The 20,609-nt window shown below is 39.6% G+C and overlaps 17 non-coding genes across 17 annotated transcripts; all 17 read right to left on the bottom strand.

The window, feature by feature from the left end:
- Positions 1 to 443: 443 nt before the first annotated feature.
- Positions 444 to 516, bottom strand: TRNAA-AGC (transfer RNA alanine (anticodon AGC)). Its single transcript has one exon. It is a non-coding gene; the product is annotated as a tRNA-Ala (tRNA).
- Positions 517 to 1,494: 978 nt separating this feature from the next.
- TRNAA-AGC (transfer RNA alanine (anticodon AGC)) lies at positions 1,495 to 1,567 on the bottom strand. Its single transcript has one exon. It is a non-coding gene; the product is annotated as a tRNA-Ala (tRNA).
- Positions 1,568 to 5,596: 4,029 nt separating this feature from the next.
- On the bottom strand, positions 5,597 to 5,669 carry TRNAA-AGC (transfer RNA alanine (anticodon AGC)). The gene has a single exon. It is a non-coding gene; the product is annotated as a tRNA-Ala (tRNA).
- Positions 5,670 to 5,999: 330 nt separating this feature from the next.
- Positions 6,000 to 6,072, bottom strand: TRNAT-CGU (transfer RNA threonine (anticodon CGU)). The gene has a single exon. It is a non-coding gene; the product is annotated as a tRNA-Thr (tRNA).
- A 575-nt stretch (positions 6,073 to 6,647) lies between these two features.
- On the bottom strand, positions 6,648 to 6,720 carry TRNAA-AGC (transfer RNA alanine (anticodon AGC)). Its single transcript has one exon. It is a non-coding gene; the product is annotated as a tRNA-Ala (tRNA).
- A 977-nt stretch (positions 6,721 to 7,697) lies between these two features.
- Positions 7,698 to 7,770, bottom strand: TRNAA-AGC (transfer RNA alanine (anticodon AGC)). Its single transcript has one exon. It is a non-coding gene; the product is annotated as a tRNA-Ala (tRNA).
- Positions 7,771 to 8,749: 979 nt separating this feature from the next.
- On the bottom strand, positions 8,750 to 8,822 carry TRNAA-AGC (transfer RNA alanine (anticodon AGC)). Its single transcript has one exon. It is a non-coding gene; the product is annotated as a tRNA-Ala (tRNA).
- Positions 8,823 to 10,413: 1,591 nt separating this feature from the next.
- On the bottom strand, positions 10,414 to 10,486 carry TRNAK-CUU (transfer RNA lysine (anticodon CUU)). The gene has a single exon. It is a non-coding gene; the product is annotated as a tRNA-Lys (tRNA).
- A 354-nt stretch (positions 10,487 to 10,840) lies between these two features.
- On the bottom strand, positions 10,841 to 10,913 carry TRNAA-AGC (transfer RNA alanine (anticodon AGC)). Its single transcript has one exon. It is a non-coding gene; the product is annotated as a tRNA-Ala (tRNA).
- Positions 10,914 to 12,504: 1,591 nt separating this feature from the next.
- Positions 12,505 to 12,577, bottom strand: TRNAK-CUU (transfer RNA lysine (anticodon CUU)). Its single transcript has one exon. It is a non-coding gene; the product is annotated as a tRNA-Lys (tRNA).
- Positions 12,578 to 12,930: 353 nt separating this feature from the next.
- Positions 12,931 to 13,003, bottom strand: TRNAA-AGC (transfer RNA alanine (anticodon AGC)). The gene has a single exon. It is a non-coding gene; the product is annotated as a tRNA-Ala (tRNA).
- A 330-nt stretch (positions 13,004 to 13,333) lies between these two features.
- On the bottom strand, positions 13,334 to 13,406 carry TRNAT-CGU (transfer RNA threonine (anticodon CGU)). The gene has a single exon. It is a non-coding gene; the product is annotated as a tRNA-Thr (tRNA).
- A 575-nt stretch (positions 13,407 to 13,981) lies between these two features.
- Positions 13,982 to 14,054, bottom strand: TRNAA-AGC (transfer RNA alanine (anticodon AGC)). Its single transcript has one exon. It is a non-coding gene; the product is annotated as a tRNA-Ala (tRNA).
- Positions 14,055 to 18,083: 4,029 nt separating this feature from the next.
- TRNAA-AGC (transfer RNA alanine (anticodon AGC)) lies at positions 18,084 to 18,156 on the bottom strand. The gene has a single exon. It is a non-coding gene; the product is annotated as a tRNA-Ala (tRNA).
- Positions 18,157 to 18,486: 330 nt separating this feature from the next.
- Positions 18,487 to 18,559, bottom strand: TRNAT-CGU (transfer RNA threonine (anticodon CGU)). Its single transcript has one exon. It is a non-coding gene; the product is annotated as a tRNA-Thr (tRNA).
- A 575-nt stretch (positions 18,560 to 19,134) lies between these two features.
- TRNAA-AGC (transfer RNA alanine (anticodon AGC)) lies at positions 19,135 to 19,207 on the bottom strand. Its single transcript has one exon. It is a non-coding gene; the product is annotated as a tRNA-Ala (tRNA).
- Positions 19,208 to 20,184: 977 nt separating this feature from the next.
- On the bottom strand, positions 20,185 to 20,257 carry TRNAA-AGC (transfer RNA alanine (anticodon AGC)). Its single transcript has one exon. It is a non-coding gene; the product is annotated as a tRNA-Ala (tRNA).
- Between the last annotated feature and the right edge of the window lie 352 nt (positions 20,258 to 20,609).

Below are 20,609 nucleotides of genomic sequence, written 5' to 3' on the forward strand. Positions count from 1 at the left end.
CAAAAATTACTCGTTTTCGCCCAACGTGGGGCTCGAACCCACGACCCTGAGATTAAGAGTCTCATGCTCTACCGACTGAGCTAGCCGGGCTCCCTCCTTAAGACAGTATGCAGACCAATCCCTTTTTGTGAAAAAAATCAAATCCTGGATATTCCTCTACTCTTGTTTTGAAAGGAAAGCCAGATTTATACATCCTTCAGAGGACAGAGTGTCAAAAAAAATAAGAGAAAATGAAAACGGAAGTTGTGAGAACTTCATTTTGAGATTGCATAAGAATTCAAATTCCTCTCACATGCTAAAGAATACCTGAACCCTTTTTATTAAACCACTTTAGTTGTTATAATGAGACCATATTTTAAAGCCATCTGTGATTTTTCTGTTCTTACTCTGCAATGACCATGGGCAATGACAAGTTAAAAATAAAATGTATGCAAATTTTATAATGGAGAATGCGGGCATCGATCCCGCTACCTCTCGCATGCTAAGCGAGCGCTCTACCATTTGAGCTAATTCCCCTGTGTGTTTAATCTGCATAACATGAAAAAAGTAACCTCACTGCCTTCCACACTTTATTTGAAGTCCAATTGCCCATAACAGAGTTCAGTTCACTCCTAACTTATGCCTTACCTCCACTTATGGGATGTTTTACAGTTCAGGTTGGCCTGTTTACTACTCGAATATGAGTGATATTGTGGTGTGTTCATCTAGACTCATACCCTACCTAATCTTGAAGTTAAATTTCCCACCAATGAGAAACCAAGGGAGATACCATTTTTGATAGTTATTGCATGTCTAATGCAAGAATAATCACCAGATTATGAGAGTCCAGCAAAAATTACTCATTTTCGCCCAACGTGGAGCTCGAACCCACGACCCTGAGATTAAAAGTCTCATGCTCTACCGACTGAGCTAGCCGGGCTGCCACTTCAAGATGGTATGCAGACTAATCATTTTTTATGAAGGAAATCCAGTCCTGGACAATTTTTGGGAGTTATTGCAGGTCTAATGCAAGATTAATCTCCATATTATGAGAGTCAATGCAATATTCAGGCAAAAATTACAAGTTTTCGCCCAACGTGGGGCTCGAACCCACGACCCTGAGATTAAGAGTCTCATGCTCTACCGACTGAGCTAGGCGAGCTCCCTCCTTAAGACAGTATGCAGACCAATCCCTTTTTGTGTAAAAAATCAAATCCTGGATATTCCTCTACTCTTGTTTTGCAAGGAAAGCCAGATTTATACATCCTTCAGAGGACAGAGTGTCAAAAAAAATAAGAGAAAATGAAAACGGAAGTTGTGAGAACTTCATTTTGAGATTGCATAAGAATTCAAATTCCTCTCACATGCTAAAGAATACCTGAACCCTTTTTATTAAACCACTTTAGTTGTTATAATGAGACCATATTTGAAAGCCATCTGTGATTTTTCTGTTCTTACTCTGCAATGACCATGGGCAATGACAAGTTAAAAATAAAATGTATGCAAATTTTATAATGGAGAATGCGGGCATCGATCCCGCTACCTCTCGCATGCTAAGCGAGCGCTCTACCATTTGAGCTAATTCCCCTGTGTGTTTAATCTGCATAACATGAAAAAAGTAACCTCACTGCCTTCCACACTTTATTTGCAGTCCAATTGCCCATAACAGTGTTCAGTTCACTCCTAACTTATGCCTTACCTCCACTTATGGGATGTTTTACAGTTCAGGTTGGCCTGTTTACTACTCGAATATGAGTGATATTGTGGTGTGTTCATCTAGACTCATACCCTACCTAATCTTGAAGTTAAATTTCCCACCAATGAGAAACCAAGGGAGATACCATTTTTGATAGTTATTGCATGTCTAATGCAAGAATAATCACCAGATTATGAGAGTCCAGCAAAAATTACTCATTTTCGCCCGACGTGGGGCTCGAACCCACGACCCTGAGATTAAGAGTCTCATGCTCTACCGACTGAGCTAGCCAGGCTCCCACTTCAAGATGGTATGCAGACTAATCATTTTTTATGAAGGAAATCCATTCCTGGACAATTTTTGGGAGTTATTGCAGGTCTAATGCAAGATTAATCTCCATATTATGAGAGTCAATGCAATATTCATGCAAAAATTACTCGTTTTCGCACAACGTGGGGCTCGAACCCACGACCCTGAGATTAAGAGTCTCATGCTCTACCGACTGAGCTAGCCGGGCTCCCTCCTTAAGACAGTATGCAGACCAATCCCTTTTTGTGAAGAAAATCAAATCCTGGATATTCCTCTACTCTTGTTTTGCAAGGAAAGCCTGATTTATACATCCTTCAGAGGACAGAGTGTCAAAAAAAATAAGAGAAAATGAAAATGGAAGTTGTGAAAACTTCATTTTGAGATTGCATAAGAATTCAAATTCCTCTCATATGCTAAAGAATACCTGAACCCTTTTGATTAAACCACTTTAGTTGTTATAATGAGACCATATTTGAAAGCCATCTGTGATTTTTCTGTTCTTACTCTGCAATGACCTAGGCAATGACAAGTTAAAAATAAAATGTATGCAAATTTTATAATGGAGAATGCGGGCATCGAGCCCGCTACCTCGCGCATGATAAGCGAGCGCTTTACTATTTGAGCTAATTCCCCTGTGTGTTTAATCTGCATAACATGAAAAAAGTAACCTTACTGCGTTCCACACTTTATTTGAAGTCCAATTGCCCATAACAGTGTTCAGTTCACTCCTAACTTATGCCTTACCTCCACTTATGGGATGTTTTACAGTTCAGGTTGGCCTGTTTACTACTCGAATATGAGTGATATTGCGCTGTGTTCATCTAGACTCATACCCTAGCTAATCTTGAAGTTAAATTTCCCACCAATGAGAAACCAAGGGAGATACCATTTCTGATAGTTATTGCATGTCTAATGCAAGAATATTCACCAGATTATGAGAGTCAATGCAATAATCCAGCAAAAATTACTCATTTTCGCCCAACGTGGGGCTCGAACCCACGACCCTGAGATTAAGAGTCTCATGCTCTACCGACTGAGCTAGCCGGGCTCCCTCCTTAAGACAGTATGCAGACCAATCCCTTTTTGTGAAAAAAATCAAATCCTGGATATTCCTCTACTCTTGTTTTGCAAGGAAAGCCAGATTTATACATCCTTCAGAGGACAGAGTGTCCAAAAAAATAAGAGAAAATGAAAATGGAAGTTGTGAGAACTTCATTTTGAGATTGCATAAGTATTCAAATTCCTCTCACATGCTAAAGAATACCTGAACCCTTTTGATTAAACCACTTTAGTTGTTATAATGAGACCATATTTGAAAGCCATCTGTGATTTTTCTGTTCTTACTCTGCAATGACCTTGGCAATGACAAGTTAAAAATAAAATGTATGCAAATTTTATAATGGAGAATGCGGGCATCAAGCCCGCTACCTCTTGCATGCTAAGCGAGCTCTTTACTATTTGAGCTAATTCCCCTGTGTGTTTAATCTGCATAACATGAAAAAAGTAACCTTACTGAGTTCCACACTTTATTTGAAGTCCGAGTGCCCATAACAGTGTTCAGTTCACTCCTAACTTATGCCTTACCTCCACTTATGGGATGTTTTACAGTTCAGGTTGGGCTGTTTACTACTCGAATATGAGTGATATTGCGCTGTGTTCATCTAGACTCATACCCTAGCTAATCTTGAAGTTAAATTTCCCACCAATGAGAAACCAAGGGAGATACCATTTCTGATAGTTATTGCATGTCTAATGCAAGAATATTCACCAGATTATGAGAGTCAATGCAATAATCCAGCAAAAATTACTCATTTTCGCCCAACGTGGGGCTCGAACCCACAACCCTGAGATTAAGAGTCCCATGCTCTACCGACTGAGCTAGCCGGGCTCCCACTTCAAGATGGTATGCAGACTAATCATTTTTTATGAAGGAAATCCATTCCTGGACAATTTTTGGGAGTTATTGCAGGTCTAATGCAAGATTAATCTCCATATTATGAGAGTCAATGCAATATTTAGGAAAAAATTACTCGTTTTCACCCAACGTGGGGCTCGAACCCACGACCCTGAGATTAAGAGTCTCATGCTCTACCGACTGAGCTAGCCGGGCTCCCTCCTTAAGCGATATGCAGACCAATCCCTTTTTGTGAAAAAAATCAAATCCTGGATATTCCTCTACTCTTGTTTTGCAAGGAAAGCCAGATTTATACATCCTTCAGAGGACAGAGTGTCAAAAAAAATAAGAGAAAATGAAAATGGAAGTTGTGAGAACTTCATTTTGAGATTGCATAAGAATTCAAATTCCTCTCACATGCTAAAGAATACCTGAACCCTTTTGATTAAACCACTTTAGTTGTTATAATGAGACCATATTTGAAAGCCATCTGTGATTTTAATGTTCTTACTCTGCAATGACCATGGGCAATGACAAGTTAAAAATAAAATGTATGCAAATTTTATAATGGAGAATGCGGGCATCGATCCCACTACCTCTCGCATGCTAAGCGAGCGCTCTACCATTTGAGCTAATTCCCCTGTGTCTTTAATCTGCATAACATGAAAAAAGTAACCTCACTGCCTTCCACACTTTATTTGAAGTCCAATTGCCCATAACAGTGTTCAGTTCACTCCTAACTTATGCCTTACCTCCACTTATGGGATGTTTTACAGTTCAGGTTGGCCTGTTTACTACTCGAATATGAGTGATATTGTGGTGTGTTCATCTAGACTCATACCCTACCTAATCTTGAAGTTAAATTTCCCACCAATGAGAAACCAAGGGAGATACCATTTTTGATAGTTATTGCATGTCTAATGCAAGAATAATCACCAGATTATGAGAGTCCAGCAAAAATTACTCATTTTCGCCCAACGTGGAGCTCGAACCCACGACCCTGAGATTAAAAGTCTCATGCTCTACCGACTGAGCTAGCCGGGCTCCCACTTCAAGATGGTATGCAGACTAATCATTTTTTATGAAGGAAATCCAGTCCTGGACAATTTTTGGGAGTTATTGCAGGTCTAATGCAAGATTAATCTCCATATTATGAGAGTCAATGCAATATTCAGGCAAAAATTACTCGTTTTCGCCCAACGTGGGGCTCGAACCCACGACCCTGAGATTAAGAGTCTCATGCTCTACCGACTGAGCTAGCCGGGCTCCCTCCTTAAGACAGTATGCAGACCAATCCCTTTTTGTGAAAAAAATCAAATCCTGGATATTCCTCTACTCTTGTTTTGCAAGGAAAGCCAGATTTATACATCCTTCAGAGGACAGAGTGTCAAAAAAAGTAAGAGAAAATGAAAATGGAAGTTGTGAGAACTTCATTTTGAGATTTATTTATTTATTTATTTATTTTTGATATTTGTAAAGCGCATCGTTTACCCGTAGGCATCTTGGAGATTGCATAAGAATTCAAATTCCGTCTTGGAGATTGCATAAGAATTCAAATTCCTCTCACATGCTAAAGAATACCTGAACCCTTTTGATTAAACCACTTTAGTTGTTATAATGAGACCATATTTGAAAGCCATCTGTGATTTTTCTGTTCTTACTCTGCAATGACCATGGGCAATGACAAGTTAAAAATAAAATGTATGCAAATTTTATAATGGAGAATGCGGGCATCGATCCCGCTACCTCTCGCATGCTAAGCGAGCGCTCTACCATTTGAGCTAATTCCCCTGTGTGTTTAATCTGCATAACATGAAAAAAGTAACCTCACTGCCTTCCACACTTTATTTGCAGTCCAATTGCCCATAACAGTGTTCAGTTCACTCCTAACTTATGCCTTACCTCCACTTATGGGATGTTTTACAGTTCAGGTTGGCCTGTTTACTACTCGAATATGAGTGGTATTGTGGTGTGTTCATCTAGACTCATACCCTACCTAATCTTGAAGTTAAATTTCCCACCAATGAGAAACCAAGGGAGATACCATTTTTGATAGTTATTGCATATCTAATGCAAGAATAATCACCAGAATATGAGAGTCCAGCAAAAATTTCTCATTTTCGCCCGACGTGGGGCTCGAACCCACGACCCTGAGATTACGAGTCTCATGCTCTACCGACTGAGCTAGCCAGGCTCCCACTTCAAGATGGTATGCAGACTAATCATTTTTTATGAAGGAAATCCATTCCTGGACAATTTTTGGGAGTTATTGCAGGTCTAATGCAAGATTAATCTCCATATTATGAGAGTCAATGCAATATTCAGGCAAAAATTACTCGTTTTCGCCCAACGTGGGGCTCGAACCCACGACCCTGAGATTAAGAGTCTCATGCTCTACCGACTGAGCTAGCCGGGCTCCCTCCTTAAGACAGTATGCAGACCAATCCCTTTTTGTGAAAAAAATCAAATCCTGGATATTCCTCTACTCTTGTTTTGCAAGGAAAGCCAGATTTATACATCCTTCAGAGGACAGAGTGTCAAAAAAAATAAGAGAAAATGAAAATGGAAGTTGTGAGAACTTCATTTTGAGATTGCATAAGAATTCAAATTCCTCTCACATGCTAAAGAATATCTGAACCCTTTTGATTAAACCACTTTAGTTGTTATAATGAGACCATATTTGAAAGCCATCTGTGATTTTTCTGTTCTTACTCTGCAATGACCATGGGCAATGACAAGTTAAAAATAAAATGTATGCAAATTTTATAATGGAGAATGCGGGCATCGATCCCGCTACCTCTCGCATGCTAAGCGAGCGCTCTACCATTTGAGCTAATTCCCCTGTGTGTTTAATCTGCATAACATGAAAAAAGTAACCTCACTGCCTTCCACACTTTATTTGAAGTCCAATTGCCCATAACAGAGTTCAGTTCACTCCTAACTTATGCCTTACCTCCACTTATGGGATGTTTTACAGTTCAGGTTGGCCTGTTTACTACTCGAATATGAGTGATATTGTGGTGTGTTCATCTAGACTCATACCCTACCTAATCTTGAAGTTAAATTTCCCACCAATGAGAAACCAAGGGAGATACCATTTTTGATAGTTATTGCATGTCTAATGCAAGAATAATCACCAGATTATGAGAGTCCAGCAAAAATTACTCATTTTCGCCCAACGTGGAGCTCGAACCCACGACCCTGAGATTAAAAGTCTCATGCTCTACCGACTGAGCTAGCCGGGCTGCCACTTCAAGATGGTATGCAGACTAATCATTTTTATGAAGGAAATCCAGTCCTGGACAATTTTTGGGAGTTATTGCAGGTCTAATGCTAGATTAATCTCCATATTATGAGAGTCAATGCAATATTCAGGCAAAAATTACTCGTTTTCGCCCAACGTGGGGCTCGAACCCACGACCCTGAGATTAAGAGTCTCATGCTCTACCGACTGAGCTAGCCGGGCTCCCTCCTTAAGACAGTATGCAGACCAATCCCTTTTTGTGAAAAAAATCAAATCCTGGATATTCCTCTACTCTTGTTTTGAAAGGAAAGCCAGATTTATACATCCTTCAGAGGACAGAGTGTCAAAAAAAATAAGAGAAAATGAAAACGGAAGTTGTGAGAACTTCATTTTGAGATTGCATAAGAATTCAAATTCCTCTCACATGCTAAAGAATACCTGAACCCTTTTTATTAAACCACTTTAGTTGTTATAATGAGACCATATTTTAAAGCCATCTGTGATTTTTCTGTTCTTACTCTGCAATGACCATGGGCAATGACAAGTTAAAAATAAAATGTATGCAAATTTTATAATGGAGAATGCGGGCATCGATCCCGCTACCTCTCGCATGCTAAGCGAGCGCTCTACCATTTGAGCTAATTCCCCTGTGTGTTTAATCTGCATAACATGAAAAAAGTAACCTCACTGCCTTCCACACTTTATTTGCAGTCCAATTGCCCATAACAGTGTTCAGTTCACTCCTAACTTATGCCTTACCTCCACTTATGGGATGTTTTACAGTTCAGGTTGGCCTGTTTACTACTCGAATATGAGTGATATTGTGGTGTGTTCATCTAGACTCATACCCTACCTAATCTTGAAGTTAAATTTCCCACCAATGAGAAACCAAGGGAGATACCATTTTTGATAGTTATTGCATGTCTAATGCAAGAATAATCACCAGATTATGAGAGTCCAGCAAAAATTACTCATTTTCGCCCGAAGTGGGGCTCGAACCCACGACCCTGAGATTAAGAGTCTCATGCTCTACCGACTGAGCTAGCCAGGCTCCCACTTCAAGATGGTATGCAGACTAATCATTTTTTATGAAGGAAATCCATTCCTGGACAATTTTTGGGAGTTATTGCAGGTCTAATGCAAGATTAATCTCCATATTATGAGAGTCAATGCAATATTCAGGCAAAAATTACTCGTTTTCGCCCAACGTGGGGCTCGAACCCACGACCCTGAGATTAAGAGTCTCATGCTCTACCGACTGAGCTAGCCAGGCTCCCTCCTTAAGACAGTATGCAGACCAATCCCTTTTTGTGAAAAAAATCAAATCCTGGATATTCCTCTACTCTTGTTTTGCAAGGAAAGCCAGATTTATACATCCTTCAGAGGACAGAGTGTCAAAAAAAAATAAGAGAAAATGAAAATGGAAGTTGTGAGAACTTCATTTTGAGATTGCATAAGAATTCAAATTCCTCTCACATGCTAAAGAATATCTGAACCCTTTTGATTAAACCACTTTAGTTGCTATAATGAGACCATATTTGAAAGCCATCTGTGATTTTTCTGTTCTTACTCTGCAATGACCATGGGCAATGACAAGTTAAAAATAAAATGTATGCAAATTTTATAATGGAGAATGCGGGCATCGATCCCGCTACCTCTCGCATGCTAAGCGAGCGCTCTACCATTTGAGCTAATTCCCCTGTGTGTTTAATCTGCATAACATGAAAAAAGTAACCTCACTGCCTTCCACACTTTATTTGAAGTCCAATTGCCCATAACAGTGTTCAGTTCACTCCTAACTTATGCCTTACCTCCACTTATGGGATGTTTTACAGTTCAGGTTGGCCTGTTTACTACTCGAATATGAGTGATATTGTGGTGTGTTCATCTAGACTCATAACCTACCTAATCTTGAAGTTAAATTTCCCACCAATGAGAAACCAAGGGAGATACCATTTTTGATAGTTATTGCATGTCTAATGCAAGAATAATCACCAGATTATGAGAGTCCAGCAAAAATTACTCATTTTCGCCCAACGTGGAGCTCGAACCCACGACCCTGAGATTAAAAGTCTCATGCTCTACCGACTGAGTTAGCCGGGCTGCCACTTCAAGATGGTATGCAGACTAATCATTTTTTATGAAGGAAATCCAGTCCTGGACAATTTTTTGGGAGTTATTGCATGTCTAATGCAAGAATAATCACCAGATTATGAGAGTCCAGCAAAAATTACTCATTTTCGCCCAACGTGGGGCTCGAACCCACGACCCTGAGATTAAGAGTCTCATGCTCTACCGACTGAGCTAGCCCGGCTCCCTCCTTAAGACAGTATGCAGACCAATCCCTTTTTGTGAAAAAAATCAAATCCTGGATATTCCTCTACTCTTGTTTTGCAAGGAAAGCCAGATTTATACATCCTTCAGAGGACAGAGTGTCAAAAAAAATAAGAGAAAATGAAAACGGAAGTTGTGAGAACTTCATTTTGAGATTGCATAAGAATTCAAATTCCTCTCACATGCTAAAGAATACCTGAACCCTTTTTATTAAACCACTTTAGTTGTTATAATGAGACCATATTTGAAAGCCATCTGTGATTTTTCTGTTCTTACTCTGCAATGACCATGGGCAATGACAAGTTAAAAATAAAATGTATGCAAATTTTATAATGGAGAATGCGGGCATCGATCCCGCTACATCTCGCATGCTAAGCGAGCGCTCTACCATTTGAGCTAATTCCCCTGTGTGTTTAATTTGCATAACATGAAAAAAGTAACCTCACTGCCTTCCACACTTTATTTGCAGTCCAATTGCCCATAACAGTGTTCAGTTCACTCCTAACTTATGCCTTACCTCCACTTATGGGATGTTTTACAGTTCAGGTTGGCCTGTTTACTACTCGAATATGAGTGATATTGTGGTGTGTTCATCTAGACTCATACCCTACCTAATCTTGAAGTTAAATTTCCCACCAATGAGAAACCAAGGGAGATACCATTTTTGATAGTTATTGCATGTCTAATGCAAGAATAATCACCAGATTATGAGAGTCCAGCAAAAATTACTCATTTTCGCCCAACGTGGAGCTCGAACCCACGACCCTGAGATTAAAAGTCTCATGCTCTACCGACTGAGCTAGCCGGGCTGCCACTTCAAGATGGTATGCAGACTAATCATTTTTATGAAGGAAATCCAGTCCTGGACAATTTTTGGGAGTTATTGCAGGTCTAATGCAAGATTAATCTCCATATTATGAGAGTCAATGCAATATTCAGGCAAAAATTACTCGTTTTTGCCCAACGTGGGGCTCGAACCCACGACCCTGAGATTAAGAGTCTCATGCTCTACCGACTGAGCTAGCCGGGCTCCCTCCTTAAGACAGTATGCAGACCAATCCCTTTTTGTGAAAAAAATCAAATCCTGGATATTCCTCTACTCTTGTTTTGCAAGGAAAGCCAGATTTATACATCCTTCAGAGGACAGAGTGTCAAAAAAAAATAAGAGAAAATGAAAATGGAAGTTGTGAGAACTTCATTTTGAGATTGCATAAGAATTCAAATTCCTCTCACATGCTAAAGAATATCTGAACCCTTTTGATTAAACCACTTTAGTTGCTATAATGAGACCATATTTGAAAGCCATCTGTGATTTTTCTGTTCTTACTCTGCAATGACCATGGGCAATGACAAGTTAAAAATAAAATGTATGCAAATATTATAATGGAGAATGCGGGCATCGATCCCGCTACCTCTCGCATGCTAAGCGAGCGCTCTACCATTTGAGCTAATTCCCCTGTGTGTTTAATCTGCATAACATGAAAAAAGTAACCTCACTGCCTTCCACACTTTATTTGAAGTCCAATTGCCCATAACAGTGTTCAGTTCACTCCTAACTTATGCCTTACCTCCACTTATGGGATGTTTTACAGTTCAGGTTGGCCTGTTTACTACTCGAATATGAGTGATATTGTGGTGTGTTCATCTAGACTCATAACCTACCTAATCTTGAAGTTAAATTTCCCACCAATGAGAAACCAAGGGAGATACCATTTTTGATAGTTATTGCATGTCTAATGCAAGAATAATCACCAGATTATGAGAGTCCAGCAAAAATTACTCATTTTCGCCCAACGTGGAGCTCGAACCCACGACCCTGAGATTAAAAGTCTCATGCTCTACCGACTGAGTTAGCCGGGCTGCCACTTCAAGATGGTATGCAGACTAATCATTTTTTATGAAGGAAATCCAGTCCTGGACAATTTTTTGGGAGTTATTGCATGTCTAATGCAAGAATAATCACCAGATTATGAGAGTCCAGCAAAAATTACTCATTTTCGCCCAACGTGGGGCTCGAACCCACGACCCTGAGATTAAGAGTCTCATGCTCTACCGACTGAGCTAGCCCGGCTCCCTCCTTAAGACAGTATGCAGACCAATCCCTTTTTGTGAAAAAAATCAAATCCTGGATATTCCTCTACTCTTGTTTTGCAAGGAAAGCCAGATTTATACATCCTTCAGAGGACAGAGTGTCAAAAAAAATAAGAGAAAATGAAAACGGAAGTTGTGAGAACTTCATTTTGAGATTGCATAAGAATTCAAATTCCTCTCACATGCTAAAGAATACCTGAACCCTTTTTATTAAACCACTTTAGTTGTTATAATGAGACCATATTTGAAAGCCATCTGTGATTTTTCTGTTCTTACTCTGCAATGACCATGGGCAATGACAAGTTAAAAATAAAATGTATGCAAATTTTATAATGGAGAATGCGGGCATCGATCCCGCTACATCTCGCATGCTAAGCGAGCGCTCTACCATTTGAGCTAATTCCCCTGTGTGTTTAATTTGCATAACATGAAAAAAGTAACCTCACTGCCTTCCACACTTTATTTGCAGTCCAATTGCCCATAACAGTGTTCAGTTCACTCCTAACTTATGCCTTACCTCCACTTATGGGATGTTTTACAGTTCAGGTTGGCCTGTTTACTACTCGAATATGAGTGATATTGTGGTGTGTTCATCTAGACTCATACCCTACCTAATCTTGAAGTTAAATTTCCCACCAATGAGAAACCAAGGGAGATACCATTTTTGATAGTTATTGCATGTCTAATGCAAGAATAATCACCAGATTATGAGAGTCCAGCAAAAATTACTCATTTTCGCCCAACGTGGAGCTCGAACCCACGACCCTGAGATTAAAAGTCTCATGCTCTACCGACTGAGCTAGCCGGGCTGCCACTTCAAGATGGTATGCAGACTAATCATTTTTATGAAGGAAATCCAGTCCTGGACAATTTTTGGGAGTTATTGCAGGTCTAATGCAAGATTAATCTCCATATTATGAGAGTCAATGCAATATTCAGGCAAAAATTACTCGTTTTTGCCCAACGTGGGGCTCGAACCCACGACCCTGAGATTAAGAGTCTCATGCTCTACCGACTGAGCTAGCCGGGCTCCCTCCTTAAGACAGTATGCAGACCAATCCCTTTTTGTGAAAAAAATCAAATCCTGGATATTCCTCTACTCTTGTTTTGCAAGGAAAGCCAGATTTATACATCCTTCAGAGGACAGAGTGTCAAAAAAAATAAGAGAAAATGAAAACGGAAGTTGTGAGAACTTCATTTTGAGATTGCATAAGAATTCAAATTCCTCTCACATGCTAAAGAATACCTGAACCCTTTTTATTAAACCACTTTAGTTGTTATAATGAGACCATATTTTAAAGCCATCTGTGATTTTTCTGTTCTTACTCTGCAATGACCATGGGCAATGACAAGTTAAAAATAAAATGTATGCAAATTTTATAATGGAGAATGCGGGCATCGATCCCGCTACCTCTCGCATGCTAAGCGAGCGCTCTACCATTTGAGCTAATTCCCCTGTGTGTTTAATCTGCATAACATGAAAAAAGTAACCTTACTGAGTTCCACACTTTATTTGCAGTCCAATTGCCCATAACAGTGTTCAGTTCACTCCTAACTTATGCCTTACCTCCACTTATGGGATGTTTTACAGTTCAGGTTGGCCTGTTTACTACTCGAATATGAGTGATATTGTGGTGTGTTCATCTAGACTCATACCCTACCTAATCTTGAAGTTAAATTTCCCACCAATGAGAAACCAAGGGAGATACCATTTTTGATAGTTATTGCATGTCTAATGCAAGAATAATCACCAGAATATGAGAGTCCAGCAAAAATTTCTCATTTTCGCCCGACGTGGGGCTCAAACCCACGACCCTGAGATTACGAGTCTCATGCTCTAACGACTGAGCTAGCCAGGCTCCCACTTCAAGATGGTATGCAGACTAATCATTTTTTATGAAGGAAATCCAGTCCTGGACAATTTTTGGGAGTTATTGCAGGTCTAATGCAAGATTAATCTCCATATTATGAGAGTCAATGCAATATTCAGGCAAAAATTACTCGTTTTCGCCCAACGTGGGGCTCGAACCCACGACCCTGAGATTAAGAGTCTCATGCTCTACCGACTGAGCTAGCCGGGCTCCCTCCTTAAGACAGTATGCAGACCAATCCCTTTTTGTGAAAAAAATCAAATCCTGGATATTCCTCTACTCTTGTTTTGCAAGGAAAGCCAGATTTATACATCCTTCAGAGGACAGAGTGTCAAAAAAAATAAGAGAAAATGAAAATGGAAGTTGTGAGAACTTCATTTTGAGATTGCATAAGAATTCAAATTCCTCTCACATGCTAAAGAATATCTGAACCCTTTTGATTAAACCACTTTAGTTGTTATAATGAGACCATATTTGAAAGCCATCTGTGATTTTTCTGTTCTTACTCTGCAATGACCATGGGCAATGACAAGTTAAAAATAAAATGTATGCAAATTTTATAATGGAGAATGCGGGTATCGATCCCGCTACCTCTCGCATGCTAAGCGAGCGCTCTACCATTTGAGCTAATTCCCCTGTGTGTTTAATCTGCATAACATGAAAAAAGTAACCTCACTGCCTTCCACACTTTATTTGAAGTCCAATTGCCCATAACAGAGTTCAGTTCACTCCTAACTTATGCCTTACCTCCACTTATGGGATGTTTTACAGTTCAGGTTGGCCTGTTTACTACTCGAATATGAGTGATATTGTGGTGTGTTCATCTAGACTCATACCCTACCTAATCTTGAAGTTAAATTTCCCACCAATGAGAAACCAAGGGAGATACCATTTTTGATAGTTATTGCATGTCTAATGCAAGAATAATCACCAGATTATGAGAGTCCAGCAAAAATTACTCATTTTCGCCCAACGTGGAGCTCGAACCCACGACCCTGAGATTAAAAGTCTCATGCTCTACCGACTGAGCTAGCCGGGCTGCCACTTCAAGATGGTATGCAGACTAATCATTTTTATGAAGGAAATCCAGTCCTGGACAATTTTTGGGAGTTATTGCAGGTCTAATGCAAGATTAATCTCCATATTATGAGAGTCAATGCAATATTCAGGCAAAAATTACTCGTTTTCGCCCAACGTGGGGCTCAAACCCACGACCCTGAGATTAAGAGTCTCATGCTCTACCGACTGAGCTAGCCGGGCTCCCTCCTTAAGACAGTATGCAGACCAATCCCTTTTTGTGAAAAAAATCAAATCCTGGATATTCCTCTACTCTTGTTTTGCAAGGAAAGCCAGATTTATACATCCTTCAGAGGACAGAGTGTCAAAAAAAATAAGAGAAAATGAAAACGGAAGTTGTGAGAACTTCATTTTGAGATTGCATAAGAATTCAAATTCCTCTCACATGCTAAAGAATACCTGAACCCTTTTTATTAAACCACTTTAGTTGTTATAATGAGACCATATTTGAAAGCCATCTGTGATTTTTCTGTTCTTACTCTGCAATGACCTTGGCAATGACAAGTTAAAAATAAAATGTATGCAAATTTTATAATGGAGAATGCGGGCATCGAGCCCGCTACCTCGCGCATGATAAGCGAGCGCTTTACTATTTGAGCTAATTCCCCTGTGTGTTTAATCTGCATAACATGAAAAAAGTAACCTTACTGCGTTCCACACTTTATTTGAAGTCCAATTGCCCATAACAGTGTTCAGTTCACTCCTAACTTATGCCTTACCTCCACTTATGGGATGTTTTACAGTTCAGGTTGGCCTGTTTACTACTCGAATATGAGTGATATTGCGCTGTGTTCATCTAGACTCATACCCTAGCTAATCTTGAAGTTAAATTTCCCACCAATGAGAAACCAAGGGAGATACCATTTCTGATAGTTATTGCATGTCTAATGCAAGAATATTCACCAGATTATGAGAGTCAATGCAATAATCCAGCAAAAATTACTCATTTTCGCCCAACGTGGGGCTCGAACCCACGACCCTGAGATTAAGAGTCTCATGCTCTACCGACTGAGCTAGCCGGGCTCCCTCCTTAAGACAGTATGCAGATCAATCCCTTTTTGTGAAAAAAATCAAATCCTGGATATTCCTCTACTCTTGTTTTGCAAGGAAAGCCAGATTTATACATCCTTCAGAGGACAGAGTGTCCAAAAATATAAGAGAAAATGAAAATGGAAGTTGTGAGAACTTCATTTTGAGATTGCATAAGAATTCAAATTCCTCTCACATGCTAAAGAATACCTGAACCCTTTTGATTAAACCACTTTAGTTGTTATAATGAGACCATATTTGAAAGCCATCTGTGATTTTTCTGTTCTTACTCTGCAATGACCTTGGCAATGACAAGTTAAAAATAAAATGTATGCAAATTTTATAATGGAGAATGCGGGCATCAAGCCCGCTACCTCTTGCATGCTAAGCGAGCTCTTTACTATTTGAGCTAATTCCCCTGTGTGTTTAATCTGCATAACATGAAAAAAGTAACCTTACTGAGTTCCACACTTTATTTGAAGTCCGAGTGCCCATAACAGTGTTCAGTTCACTCCTAACTTATGCCTTACCTCCACTTATGGGATGTTTTACAGTTCAGGTTGGGCTGTTTACTACTCGAATATGAGTGATATTGCGCTGTGTTCATCTAGACTCATACCCTAGCTAATCTTGAAGTTAAATTTCCCACCAATGAGAAACCAAGGGAGATACCATTTCTGATAGTTATTGCATGTCTAATGCAAGAATATTCACCAGATTATGAGAGTCAATGCAATAATCCAGCAAAAATTACTCATTTTTGCCCAACGTGGGGCTCGAACCCACAACCCTGAGATTAAGAGTCTCATGCTCTACTGACTGAGCTAGCCGGGCTCCCACTTCAAGATGGTATGCAGACTAATCATTTTTTATGAAGGAAATCCATTCCTGGACAATTTTTGGGAGTTATTGCAGGTCTAATGCAAGATTAATCTCCATATTATGAGAGTCAATGCAATATTTAGGAAAAAATTACTCGTTTTCGCCCAACGTGGGGCTCGAACCCACGACCCTGAGATTAAGAGTCTCATGCTCTACCGACTGAGCTAGCCGGGCTCCCTCCTTAAGCCAGTATGCAGACCAATCCCTTTTTGTGAAAAAAATCAAATCCTGGATATTCCTCTACTCTTGTTTTGCAAGGAAAGCCAGATTTTTACATCCTTCAGAGGACAGAGTGTCAAAAAAAATAAGAGAAAATGAAAATGGAAGTTGTGAGAACTTCATTTTGAGATTGCATAAGAATTCAAATTCCTCTCACATGCTAAAGAATACCTGAACCCTTTTGATTAAACCACTTTAGTTGTTATAATGAGACCATATTTGAAAGCCATCTGTGATTTTTCTGTTCTTACTCTGCAATGACCATGGGCAATGACAAGTTAAAAATAAAATGTATGCAAATTTTATAAAGGAGAATGCGGGCATCGATCCCACTACCTCTCGCATGCTAAGCGAGCGCTCTACCATTTGAGCTAATTCCCCTGTGTCTTTAATCTGCATAACATGAAAAAAGTAACCTCACTGCCTTCCACACTTTATTTGAAGTCCAATTGCCCATAACAGTGTTCAGTTCACTCCTAACTTATGCCTTACCTCCACTTATGGGATGTTTTACAGTTCAGGTTGGCCTGTTTACTACTCGAATATGAGTGATATTGTGGTGTGTTCATCTAGACTCATACCCTACCTAATCTTGAAGTTAAATTTCCCACCAATGAGAAACCAAGGGAGATACCATTTTTGATAGTTATTGCATGTCTAATGCAAGAATAATCACCAGATTATGAGAGTCCAGCAAAAATTACTCATTTTCGCCCAACGTGGAGCTCGAACCCACGACCCTGAGATTAAAAGTCTCATGCTCTACCTACTGAGCTAGCCGGGCTCCCACTTCAAGATGGTATGCAGACTAATCATTTTTTATGAAGGAAATCCAGTCCTGGACAATTTTTGGGAGTTATTGCAGGTCTAATGCAAGATTAATCTCCATATTATGAGAGTCAATGCAATATTCAGGCAAAAATTACTCGTTTTCGCCCAACGTGGGGCTCGAACCCAAGACCCTGAGATTAAGAGTCTCATGCTCTACCGACTGAGCTAGCCGGGCTCCCTCCTTAAGACAGTATGCAGACCAATCCCTTTTTGTGAAAAAAATCAAATCCTGGATATTCCTCTACTCTTGTTTTGCAAGGAAAGCCAGATTTATACATCCTTCAGAGGACAGAGTGTCAAAAAAAGTAAGAGAAAATGAAAATGGAAGTTGTGAGAACTTCATTTTGAGATTTATTTATTTATTTATTTATTTTTGATATTTGTAAAGCGCATCGTTTACCCGTAGGCGTCTTGGAGATTGCATAAGAATTCAAATTCCGTCTTGGAGATTGCATAAGAATTCAAATTCCTCTCACATGCTAAAGAATACCTGAACCCTTTTGATTAAACCACTTTAGTTGTTATAATGAGACCATATTTGAAAGCCATCTGTGATTTTTCTGTTCTTACTCTGCAATGACCATGGGCAATGACAAGTTAAAAATAAAATGTATGCAAATTTTATAATGGAGAATGCGGGCATCGATCCCGCTACCTCTCGCATGCTAAGCGAGCGCTCTACCATTTGAGCTAATTCCCCTGTGTGTTTAATCTGCATAACATGAAAAAAGTAACCTCACTGCCTTCCACACTTTATTTGCAGTCCAATTGCCCATAACAGTGTTCAGTTCACTCCTAACTTATGCCTTACCTCCACTTATGGGATGTTTTACAGTTCAGGTTGGCCTGTTTACTACTCGAATATGAGTGGTATTGTGGTGTGTTCATCTAGACTCATACCCTACCTAATCTTGAAGTTAAATTTCCCACCAATGAGAAACCAAGGGAGATACCATTTTTGATAATTATTGCATATCTAATGCAAGAATAATCACCAGAATATGAGAGTCCAGCAAAAATTTCTCATTTTCGCCCGACGTGGGGCTCGAACCCACGACCCTGAGATTACGAGTCTCATGCTCTACCGACTGAGCTAGCCAGGCTCCCACTTCAAGATGGTATGCAGACTAATCATTTTTTATGAAGGAAATCCATTCCTGGACAATTTTTGGGAGTTATTGCAGGTCTAATGCAAGATTAATCTCCATATTATGAGAGTCAATGCAATATTCAGGCAAAAATTACTCGTTTTCGCCCAACGTGGGGCTCGAACCCACGACCCTGAGATTAAGAGTCTCATGCTCTACCGACTGAGCTAGCCGGGCTCCCTCCTTAAGACAGTATGCAGACCAATCCCTTTTTGTGAAAAAAATCAAATCCTGGATATTCCTCTACTCTTGTTTTGCAAGGAAAGCCAGATTTATACATCCTTCAGAGGACAGAGTGTCAAAAAAAATAAGAGAAAATGAAAATGGAAGTTGTGAGAACTTCATTTTGAGATTGCATAAGAATTCAAATTCCTCTCACATGCTAAAGAATATCTGAACCCTTTTGATTAAACCACTTTAGTTGTTATAATGAGACCATATTTGAAAGCCATCTGTGATTTTTCTGTTCTTACTCTGCAATGACCATGGGCAATGACAAGTTAAAAATAAAATGTATGCAAATTTTATAATGGAGAATGCGGGCATCGATCCCGCTACCTCTCGCATGCTAAGCGAGCGCTCTACCATTTGAGCTAATTCCCCTGTGTGTTTAATCTGCATAACATGAAAAAAGTAACCTCACTGCCTTCCACACTTTATTTGAAGTCCAATTGCCCATAACAGAGTTCAGTTCACTCCTAACTTATGCCTTACCTCCACTTATGGGATGTTTTACAGTTCAGGTTGGCCTGTTTACTACTCGAATATGAGTGATATTGTGGTGTGTTCATCTAGACTCATACCCTACCTAATCTTGAAGTTAAATTTCCCACCAATGAGAAACCAAGGGAGATACCATTTTTGATAGTTATTGCATGTCTAATGCAAGAATAATCACCAGATTATGAGAGTCCAGCAAAAATTACTCATTTTCGCCCAACGTGGAGCTCGAACCCACGACCCTGAGATTAAAAGTCTCATGCTCTACCGACTGAGCTAGCCGGGCTGCCACTTCAAGATGGTATGCAGACTAATCATTTTTATGAAGGAAATCCAGTCCTGGACAATTTTTGGGAGTTATTGCAGGTCTAATGCTAGATTAATCTCCATATTATGAGAGTCAATGCAATATTCAGGCAAAAATTACTCGTTTTCGCCCAACGTGGGGCTCGAACCCACGACCCTGAGATTAAGAGTCTCATGCTCTACCGACTGAGCTAGCCGGGCTCCCTCCTTAAGACAGTATGCAGACCAATCCCTTTTTGTGAAAAAAATCAAATCCTGGATATTCCTCTACTCTTGTTTTGAAAGGAAAGCCAGATTTATACATCCTTCAGAGGACAGAGTGTCAAAAAAAATAAGAGAAAATGAAAACGGAAGTTGTGAGAACTTCATTTTGAGATTGCATAAGAATTCAAATTCCTCTCACATGCTAAAGAATACCTGAACCCTTTTTATTAAACCACTTTAGTTGTTATAATGAGACCATATTTTAAAGCCATCTGTGATTTTTCTGTTCTTACTCTGCAATGACCATGGGCAATGACAAGTTAAAAATAAAATGTATGCAAATTTTATAATGGAGAATGCGGGCATCGATCCCGCTACCTCTCGCATGCTAAGCGAGCGCTCTACCATTTGAGCTAATTCCCCTGTGTGTTTAATCTGCATAACATGAAAAAAGTAACCTCACTGCCTTCCACACTTTATTTGCAGTCCAATTGCCCATAACAGTGTTCAGTTCACTCCTAACTTATGCCTTACCTCCACTTATGGGATGTTTTACAGTTCAGGTTGGCCTGTTTACTACTCGAATATGAGTGATATTGTGGTGTGTTCATCTAGACTCATACCCTACCTAATCTTGAAGTTAAATTTCCCACCAATGAGAAACCAAGGGAGATACCATTTTTGATAGTTATTGCATGTCTAATGCAAGAATAATCACCAGATTATGAGAGTCCAGCAAAAATTACTCATTTTCGCCCGAAGTGGGGCTCGAACC

This window comes from Lissotriton vulgaris, chromosome 1_1 (genome assembly GCF_964263255.1).
Source record: "Lissotriton vulgaris chromosome 1_1, aLisVul1.2, whole genome shotgun sequence".
Classification (NCBI taxonomy): Eukaryota; Metazoa; Chordata; class Amphibia; order Caudata; family Salamandridae; genus Lissotriton; species Lissotriton vulgaris.